We start from the raw sequence: 10,593 nt of genomic DNA, 5'->3' as shown, positions 1-10,593 counted from the left end.
CTGTGTGTCTACAGGGAGGATGAAGACGACCTGTGTGTCTACAGTGGGGATGAAGACGACCTGTGTGTCTACAGTGGGGATGTTGTTAGCTGTATCAGAACACGAAGTCGTAGGATAAGCTGCTTTTCTGTTATAAAATAATCAAGATGGAGTCAGAGAGAAGCCTCTTTCTCATTTGACAACCTGAGTTGACCTGCGCTATGAATTCAACCTCTTTATCTCCCTGCGTTCTTTTTCACGAAACAGTTTGTCTTGAATTTAGCAGAATACAATTAATCTGATAAAACCAGATGCCACCAGATCAGAAGTAAATATAAAGACATATACTCCTCCTACTTGACCCGTTTCACATCCGATGGTCAAAGTCTGAGAAATAGACTGTGATTTCAAATCAAATCAAATTTTATTAGTCACAGACGCCGAATACAACAGGGGTAGCTTACAGTGAAATGCTTACTTGAGAGCACCTAACCAACAGGTGTAGAGCTTACAGTGAAATGCTTACTTGAGAGCACCTAACCAACAGGTGTAGAGCTTACAGTGAAATGCTTACTTGAGAGCACCTAACCAACAGGTGTAGAGCTTACAGTGAAATGCTTACTTGAGAGCACCTAACCAACAGGTGTAGAGCTTACAGTGAAATGCTTACTTGAGAGCACCTAACCAACAGGTGTAGAGCTTACAGTGAAATGCTTACTTGAGAGCACCTAACCAACAGGTGTAGAGCTTACAGTGAAATGCTTACTTGAGAGCACCTAACCAACAGGTGTAGAGCTTACAGTGAAATGCTTACTTACAAGCCCCTAACCAACAGGTGTAGAGCTTACAGTGAAATGCTTACTTGAGAGCACCTAACCAACAGGTGTAGCTTACAGTGAAATGCTTACTTGAGAGCACCTAACCAACAGGTGTAGAGCTTACAGTGAAATGCTTACTTGAGAGCACCTAACCAACAGGTGTAGAGCTTACAGTGAAATGCTTACTTACAAGCCCCTAACCAACAGGTGTAGAGCTTACAGTGAAATGCTTACTTGAGAGCACCTAACCAACAGTGCAATTAAAAAAAGAGATAAAAGTAACAAGTAATTAAAGAGCAGCAGTAAAATAACAATAGCTAGACTATATACAGGGAGATACCGGTACAGAGTCACTGTGCGGGGGGCACTGGTTAGTTGAGGTAGTATGTACATGTAGGTAGAGTTATTAAAGTGACTATGCATAGATGACAACAGAGAGTACACTACAAACAGAGAGGGCACTACAAACAGAGAGGGCACTACAAACAGAGAGGGCACTACAAACAGAGAGGGCACTACAAACAGAGAGGGCACTACAAACAGAGAGGGCACTACAAATAGTCTGGGTCGCCATTTGACTAGATGTTCAGGAGTCTTATGGATTGGGGGTAGAAGGTGTTTAGAAGCCTCTTGGACCTAGACTTGGCGCTCCGGTACCACTTGCCGTGCGGTAGCAGAGAGAACAGTCTATGACTAGGGTGGCTGGAGTCTTTGACAATTTTTAGGGCCTTCCTCTGACACTGCCTGGTATAGAGGTTCTGAATGGCAGGAAGCTTGGCCCTAGTGATGTACTGGGCCGTTCGCACTACCCTCTGTAGTGCCTTGCGGTCGGAGGCCGAGCATTTGCCATACCAGGCAGTGATGCAACCAGTCAGGATGCTCTCGATGGTGCAGCTGTAGAACCTTTTGAGGATCTGAGGACCCATGCCAAATCTTTTCAGTCTCCTGAGGAGGATTAGGTTTTTTTGTGCCCTCTTCACGACTGTCTTGGTGTGCTTGGACCATGTTAGTTTGTTGGTGATGTGGACACCAAGGAACTTGAAGCTCTCAACCTGCTCCACTGTAGCCCTGTCGATGAGAATGGGGGCGTGCTCGGTCCTCTTTTTCCTGTATTCCACAATTATCTCCTTTGTCTTGATCACATTGAGGGAGAGGTTGTTGTCCTAGCCCAACATGGCCGAGCTGTAGTCAATGAATTACATTCTCACATAGGTGTTCTTTTTGTCCAGGTGAGAAAGCGCAGTATGGAGTGCAATAGAGATTGCATCATCTGTTGGGTCGGTACGCAAATAGGAGTGGGTCTAGGGTTTCTGGGATGATGGTGTTTATGTGAGACATGACCAGCCTTTCAAAGCACTTCATGGCTACAGACGAGGGTTACGGGTCGGTAGTCGTTTAGGCAGGCTAGTGTTCTTGGGAACAGGCACTATGGTGGTCTGCTTGAAACATGTTGTTATTAAAGACTCGGACAGGGAGAGGTTGAACATGTCAGTGAAGACACTTACCAGTTGGTCAGCGCATGCACGCAGTACACGTCCTGGTAATCCGTCTGGCCCTGCAGCCTTGTGAATGTTGATCTGTATAAAGGTCTTACTCACATCGGCTGTGGAGAGCGTAATCACACAGTCTTCCAGAACAGCTGGTGCTCTCATGCATGCTTCAGTGTTACTTGCCTCAAAGAGAGCATAGAAGTAGTTTAGCTCGTCTGGTAGGCTTGTGTCACTGTGCAGCTCTCGACTGTGCTTCCCTTTGTAGTCTGTAATGGTTTTCAAGCCCTGCCACATCCGATGAGCATCTGAGCCGGTGTAGTACGATTCGATCTTAGTCCTGAATTGATTGAATTCATTTTTAAAACATTTATCTTACAAAGGAGTTGTTTAATCTAACTGCTTAACTATTTATCTGTACATGGAATTGTTTTTTTCCCTTTTTAAAAATCTTTACAAGAAAATACCACGGGAACTATCTGATGTGTGGAAGCATTTCACTGCAGCTAATGTAGAAGGACAATCTGTGTACACATTTGCAAATACTGTTCCAAATCATGTGAGGAATGCAACAAAGATGCAGAGTCATCTGGCCAAGTGCATAAAGTTCCCTCAGCGCTCACAACAAGCAACCCCTGACAAAAGTCCCTCTACTTATATTCAAGGTGAAAATGATGACTCCGACACCTTATTGATAGCAACGGCTCATGGTCCTCCTGGAATCAATTTTTTTTTGACTCCATGGAGGAATCAGAAAAATGCTGATGAATGTCTTGCTCGAGCTGTGTGTACAACTGGTCACCTCTGATGCTCACAGGCAATGTGCATTGGAAGAGATTTTTGATGTGTTCTTCACCCAGCATACACCCCCTCCAACCAGACATGCTTTATCTACTCATTTGCTGGATGCAGAGTTCAGAGTTCAAATGATGGTCAAGCAAATCATAGAGAAAGCAGACTGTATTGCAATCATCTCTGATGGGTGGTCGAATGTTTGTGGGCAAGGAATAATTAACTACATCATCTCCACCCCTCAACCAGTATTCTACAAGAGCACAGACCCCAGGGACAATAGACACACCAGGTTCTACATTGCAGATGAGCTGAAGGCAGTCATGAATGACCTTGGACCACAGAAGGTATTTGCACTTGTGACAGACAATGCTGTGAACATGAAGGCTGCTTGGTCTAAAGTGGAGGAGTCCTACCCTCACGTCACACCATTTGGCTGTGCTGCTCAAGCATTGAATCTGCTCCACAAGGACATCATGGCACTGATACAATGGATACACTCTACAAGAGAGCCAAGGAAATGGTTAGGTATGTTAAGGGTCATCAAGTTATAGCAGCAATCTACCTCACCAAGCAAAGTGAGAAGATTAAGAGCACCACATTGAAGCTGCCCAGCAACACCCGTTGGGGTGGTGTTGTCATCATGTTTGACAGTCTCCTGGAGGGGAAGGAGTCTCTCTGAGAAATGGCCATATCACAGTCTGCCGATATGGACAGCCCCATCAAGAGGATCCTCCTGGATGTTGTATTTTGGGAGAGAGTGGTAAGCAGCCTGAAACTCCTGAAACCTATAGCAGTAGCCATTGCACGGATTGAGGGAGATAATGCCATCCTGTCTGATGTTCAGACTCTGCTTGCAGATGTAAGAGAAGAAATCCGTACTGCCCTGCCCACTTCACTGTTGAGCCAAGCAGAGGAAACTGCAGTTCTGCAATACATCAAAAAGTGTGAAGACTTCTGCCTGAAGCCCATACACGCCGCAGCGTACATGTTGGACCCCCAGTATACTGGCAAGAGCATCCTGTCTGGTGCTGAGATCAACAAGGCCTATGGTGTCATCACTACCGTGTCTCGCCACCTTGGCCTGGAAGAGGGCAAGGTTCTTGGCAGTCTGGCGAAGTACACTTCCAAGCAAGGGCTTTGGGATGGAGACGCAATATCTCAGCCAACATATCCCATCAGCCACCTGGTGGAAGGGACTGTGTGGATCTGATGCTCTCACCTGTTGCCTCCATCATCCACCAAATCCCACCATCAGCCACCTCAGAGCGCAACTTGTTTGGGAGCACACACACCAAAGCCCGCAACAGGCTGACCAATACAAGGCTTGAAAAATGGGTGGCCATCCAGGCAAATTTCAGGCTTTTTGAGCCTGACAACGAGCCATCCTCAACAGTGAAGACGAGGCCTTTTTGAGCCTGACAACGAGCCATCCTCAACAGTGAAGATGAGGCCTCAGAGTCTGGTGTTCAAGAGGTGGACATTGAGGAGGTCCAGGGAAAAGACATGGAAGACAACATGAGTTTTTATAGCCTACTGTTATTTTACACAAAGACAAACCCAGTTGGTCAGATCATCAGTTCTCTCTGGATATTGCTAAGCACACATTCAATCTTCGCATTGAACACATTTAAAGATGCTTTCTGGAACCCATAGTTCTAAAGGTGGCGCTTCAAAGACTAAATCTGTCCTTCACAGTTGCACATTGTTCTCTCACTGTCTGTGCTTTGCCCCCTTCCCTGTAGCAAAGGGCTGGTAACAACACCTAACTCCATACTTCAGGCCACTGCCACAGATCCACAAAGATCGTCTTTCTGCTTTACACAACCCATACGTTTACCGCGGAAACACTGAGTCAACCTTGTTGCTTTAACTGAGAATTTCCCTCCTTTTTCTTTATTTCCTATTATGCAGAATCAAAATAACACCTCCCCCTAGTGGCTAAGACATAAACAGCAAGGCTCCATGAGATCACCACGTGGGATTAATAAAAAAGATGTAATATGAATTATAATAACTACAGTCGGTACATCAAACCTCCATCCAAAGTACATTAAACCTCCAAAAATATATTTTCCAGTATCAGTATTTCCTTTTTCCTGAGGTAATAGACTCAACTGTTCAACACTTACAGCCAAATGTTTAATAGCCCAGGTATTCCCAGAGCACATTCTGAAAAGTCTCTAGTCACAGTGGTCACTTTATTAGGTACAACCATCTATGCATCTGGAGCAGCGTGAATTCAGAACAACTGATGAAGCTGGGAAAGGAGATGGACTGTTTAAGTCCAGTTGGAGTTACAGTTAGTAAAAGATGAGGGTTGGAATTATAAAAAATGTAAAAACAGATATGAAACTTTTCTGAGTTACCAAACACCATCACACCATCAAAGTTCAAACAAACAGAATACCTGAATACTTCTCTGCATGCTTTTAGTGTCCAGCAAGCCAAGACCACGGGACTTGATGTATGTAGGAGCAGTTTAGTATCGCGAATAGGGTGGTGAACCTAATAAAGTGACAACTGAGTGTAGATATCACAAACAACTCCTTGTGAGCAGTGTCTGTCTGTTATACGTTTGATCAATGGGTATAATGGTCAATCTGATCCCCAAGGTCCTCAGACTCACTTGGAAAAATGAGTTGGAGATAAATGAGAAAATATGGAACCAGGACATTAAAACACTGGCAGAATTCTTTCATCCATTCACATAAAATGTATTTTAAAGTATAAATACCCTTCTAAGACCACTGTCTTTCTAGATGTTTTAGAAGGTTTGCAAATAGTTATTTCTACAAGGAATGTGAATTGAAAGGGATTTGGTAATACCTATGCAGGTGACCTAGTTTCTCCACTGGTATAATGTGTGGTAGTTGCACACCTCCCTGCTGAAATATGTAGAGCTGATTTGGGCCAGTTGACTTTTTTATTTTTAAATGATCTTTTGTGGAAAAACCACATTTTCAAGTAGGCTTTGTGCTAGCAGAGAGAGCAAATAGCATACGGACAGCCTGGTTGAAGTCCTAGTTTTTAATGGTTAGTGCCAGTAGATTGCAGAGGGGTTCACATACAGTTCAGAGGTAAATTATAATGTATACATCTAGGCCAAAAACAAAACATGTACCTTCCATTAAATGAGTGCTTTTTTTGTTATCCACCCTCTGGTATCTTTCACGACTAATATATATATATATATATATATATATATATATATATATATATATATATATAACACACAGAGTAAATACTATGTTATGGTTCACTCTTTTCCTTATCTCCACTCTGCATTTGTGGAATGTCCTTGTTGATCCTCTTGGTTATCTTGATCCATCCAACTGTCTTCCTTGTTCGTCAGTCCTGACCCCTTCATCACGTTGTTTTTCCTCTAATTTCATGACTGAAGAAGCAGACTTTTCTGCCAGGTCCCTTCTAGTAGGGTGCAACAGACTCGTTAAAACTTCGACCACACGCCCTCTAGACGGACTACATGCCCTCTATCGAATCAAAACGAAAGTTATAAAAGAATGCTAGACATTTTATAGAATATATCATACCTAGTTTGTGACAAACTGTGAATGAGTTATTAATTTTTACTTTTTAAATGGCTTTTGGATATCTGAATGTGTGAATATAAAGTCAATTTACCCTCGGTCGTTATCTCTGGGTGGAGGGCGGCTGCAACGCAGCTTCCAGCGTTTCTACGTGAATATAATACATCAGTGTCTCGTATATTAAAAGTTACTGACAAACAAGTTTCACTTTCTCTTAAATACTTACCGTGATCCAGTCGTGGTGGTTTCGCAAGCCAATTTAACCGTTTTCGATGTTACTGCTATACGATGTAAAACATTTAAAAATAAAGCGAAAGAGAACATGTATATTTTTTAAAACGTTCTCTGTCGCCGTCGGAGCATGTGCGCATGTGCCAGTGTATGAGCTTTCCCCAGTGATTGCCCTGATGCGCTCGACTATTTGGGAGAGCTCCGACGTGCCCCCCTCCCGGTGCCTTAATGCTGCGGTTATGTAGGGCCATTCGTTTCCTTTGAGGTTTAAGGTCTTTCTCACAGCAGCCACAGTTCTGTATTGCTGCCTCACCTCGTTCACTGCAGCTCCCACGCTACCTGTTGTGGTTTTGGAATGTCTGATGAATGGCTGTTGAATGTGTGAATGTAAAACCAACTTTACCTCGGTGGGATAAAGTGCGTGATGCTCCCAAATCAGCAGGTACCAGGAGTGAAGGGGAATGTTTGACCACAGGTATCGAGGGTCCATCCACATTTGTGTCCATGTCCTGTGTTGACCGCCTAAGTCCTGCAAACCCAGAACGAGTTGAACACATCGGTTGGGCAGATTGTGACTGAACTCGGAAGAATACGCAGGGCTTTGATTCATTTACATAATGCAATTGTTGAACGTTTGAGTAGTGGGTAGACCCTGGCCACATTGAGTAGTTGCATACGGGCATCGCAGATCTGAAAATTCAATGAATGGAAATCCTTCATGTTAACGTCCACATGTACATCTACATGCGGTGAGCGTAAGGCAATATGCGTGCAGGCAACAGCACCGATGACCCATGGGAAATTAAATGAGCGGACAAACTCGACTTTGACGCGCGCCTGTTCGTCGGCTGTAAATGGGAAACTAGTGTATGTAATGTATCTCATGGACAATATGTGTAGAATCGCCTCGATCACTTGTGGCAGGATGCGGCTGAATGATGGCTGTGATATACCCGACCTGTCACTAATTTCCCCCTGGAATGTCCCAGTAGCGAGGAATCCCAGAGTGGACAGTAGGGACAGAGTGGACAGTACTTGGACAGATACGGGTATGGTATGATTACAGGTGTCTTCCTTTCCAGATTAGGGGCTTAATCCGAACATTTCTTGGGAGTCTATAGCGATTTATAAACCATGGATCATAATGCGCAAATAAAGTGATTCCGGTCCCTGAAAACTCTCTTCCTTCTAAAAGCACGGTTTTCAATGTCTTCCACTAAAACAAGAACAGCCATGGTTATGTTTTCTAATTTGACACACTATTTATAGAACACCGCATCCTCTTTTTAATTCAACACACCTTGTGTCTGGCAATTAATTTCTCCCACTGATAATTCCTAACAAATTGTTCATGAGGCTAATACAAAGTTCACCACAGGCTTGGATGCATATGCTCCCAAACTGCAATACCCCTTACATAACCAGCAGGAAAATCACTTCAAGTCCAGACTTTGCTTAGAGATAAGATCATCCTTCTCACACCCCCCCCCCTTAAAAGATTTAGATGCACTATTGTAAAGTGGCTGTTCCACTGGATGTCATAAGGTGAATGCACCAATTTGTAAGTCGCTCTGGATAAGAGCGTCTGCTAAATGACTTAAATGTAAATGTAATTGTAATTTCCATGTCAAAGTAAGGTTTTATAAATGACTACTTATACAGTGGTTTTCTGCACAAGTCCGTTTTATAAATGAGGCCCCTGAAGTGCTGGTACTGCCTGATCTGTGGCAGTGGCCTGAAGTATGGAGTCAGGTGTTGGTACCAACCATAGCTTTCCACCAGCACCATACCATCCTCCAATCCAACCAGCTGTGAGATGTTGACCCTTGTCACAGTGCTGTCCTTCACAACACCGGCAATCTCAGACAAAGTGTTGACTCTGGTCTTTCTGAAGCGCTGCTTGATGAGGCCCGAAGCACCAGTCGGGGATAAACTTGGTGTGGCCTGTGATCAGGAATTTGATTGTATTTGTATTTATTTAACCTTTATTTAACTAGGAAAGTCAGTTAAGAACAAATTATTATTTACAATGACGGCCTACCAAAAGGCAAAAGGCCTCCTGCGGGGACGGGGGACTAAAAATAATCAAATCAAAATGTAGGACAAAACACATGGACAAGAGAGACAGCACTACATGAAGAGAAACCTAAGACAAAACATAGCATGGTAGCAACACCACATAACAACATGGTAGCAACACAACACGGCAACAGCACAAACATGGTACAAACCACGTGGTCTTAGACTGCCGATACCGACAGAATAAGAACAAGTCTTTGATATTAATTACTAGTCTGCAGCTAGGAATTCGGTATCATTGAACGCGAAGAATGACAACCGCCGAAACATCCATTCTATAACAAATGTCACTCTGAACTAACCCCTGTAACCACGACAGAGAGAGAGGGAGAGAGACGGACAATTCTACAAAAGAAATGAACTTTTCACCAGCGATCAAGACGACACACTGAGCGTAAACATATATATTGATTGCAATTGTTCCCGAATGAGAGTTCATTTCAGTTGTTATAATTATCACTTTGTCGTGACTTCTTAGTCGACCCCCATTTCCCATTTTGTCAAAAACAAGCCGCCATGCTGGTTTAGCCCTCTAGGGCACAATCTCATTTCATGTAACCACATTTACCTTGTTTGTTTTTTCTTTGTTTATGCATTTCTGTGAATTACTTAGTTAGTAATAAATAAATGATTTAAGACAATTGATGTATGGATGACTCATAGTGAAGACTGGGTTCGGGCAGATAACCAACAATTTACGACATTTGGAATGAGACTAACTTGAAGTAAAGTAAATAGTTCATTAATTCGAAGACTAATTGATCAGATAAAATATCTGAAAAGTTATTTTAGGAAATGATAACTTTATATTTTTCCTTGGTGCCCCGACGTCCTAGTAATTACGGTGACATGATTAATCAGTCTAATCGTGTAATAACTAATTACAGGGAATCTTTGATAAAAACTACTTTCCATGCCTCTTGTTGTCCCATCTAGTGGTGGTTCTGTCTCTTGTTGTCCCATCTAGTGGTGGTTCTGTCTCTTGTTGTCCCATCTAGTGGTGGTTCTCTCTTGTTGTCCCATCTAGTGGTGGTTCTGTCTCTTGTTGTCCCATCTAGTGGTGGTTCTGTCTCTTGTTGTCCCATCTAGTGGTGGTTCTGTCTCTTGTTGTCCCATCTAGTGGTGGTTCTGTCTCTTGTTGTCCCATCTAGTGGTGGTTCTGTCTCTTGTTGTCCCATCTAGTGGTGGTTCTGTCTCTTGTTGTCCCATCTAGTGGTGGTTCTGTCTCTTGTTGTCCCATCTAGTGGTGGTTCTGTCTCTTGTTGTCCCATCTAGTGGTGGTTCTGTCTCTTGTTGTCCCATCTAGTGGTGGTTCTGTCTCTTGTTGTCCCATCTAGTGGTGGTTCTGACTCTTGTTGTCCCATCTAGTGGTGGTTCTGTCTCTTGTTGTCCCATCTAGTGGTGGTTCTGTCTCTTGTTGTCCCATCTAGTGGTGGTTCTGTCTCTTGTTGTCCCATCTAGTGGTGGTTCTGTCTCTTGTTGTCCCATCTAGTGGTGGTTCTGTCTCTTGTTGTCCCATCTAGTGGTGGTTCTGTCTCTTGTTGTCCCATCTAGTGGTGGTTCTGTCTCTTGTTGTCCCATCTAGTGGTGGTTCTGTCTCTTGTCCCATCTAGTGGTGGTTCTGACTCTTGTTGTCCCATCTAGTGGTGGTTCTGT

At 43.5% G+C, this 10,593-nt stretch overlaps 1 long non-coding RNA gene across 1 annotated transcript; it reads right to left on the bottom strand.

Moving 5' to 3' along the window:
- Positions 1-6,335: 6,335 nt before the first annotated feature.
- Positions 6,336-7,138, bottom strand: LOC124043046. Its single transcript, XR_006840255.1, has 3 exons — positions 6,854-7,138; positions 6,722-6,774; positions 6,336-6,505 (listed from the first exon to the last, which is right to left on the bottom strand). It is a non-coding gene; the product is annotated as an uncharacterized LOC124043046 (long non-coding RNA).
- Positions 7,139-10,593: the final 3,455 nt, after the last annotated feature.

The sequence above is a fragment of the Oncorhynchus gorbuscha genome, linkage group LG09 (genome assembly GCF_021184085.1).
Source record: "Oncorhynchus gorbuscha isolate QuinsamMale2020 ecotype Even-year linkage group LG09, OgorEven_v1.0, whole genome shotgun sequence".
NCBI classification, from domain to species: Eukaryota; Metazoa; Chordata; class Actinopteri; order Salmoniformes; family Salmonidae; genus Oncorhynchus; species Oncorhynchus gorbuscha.
The sequence above is the reverse complement of the archived record's forward strand: the minus strand, read 5'-3'. Positions and strand labels throughout refer to the sequence as shown.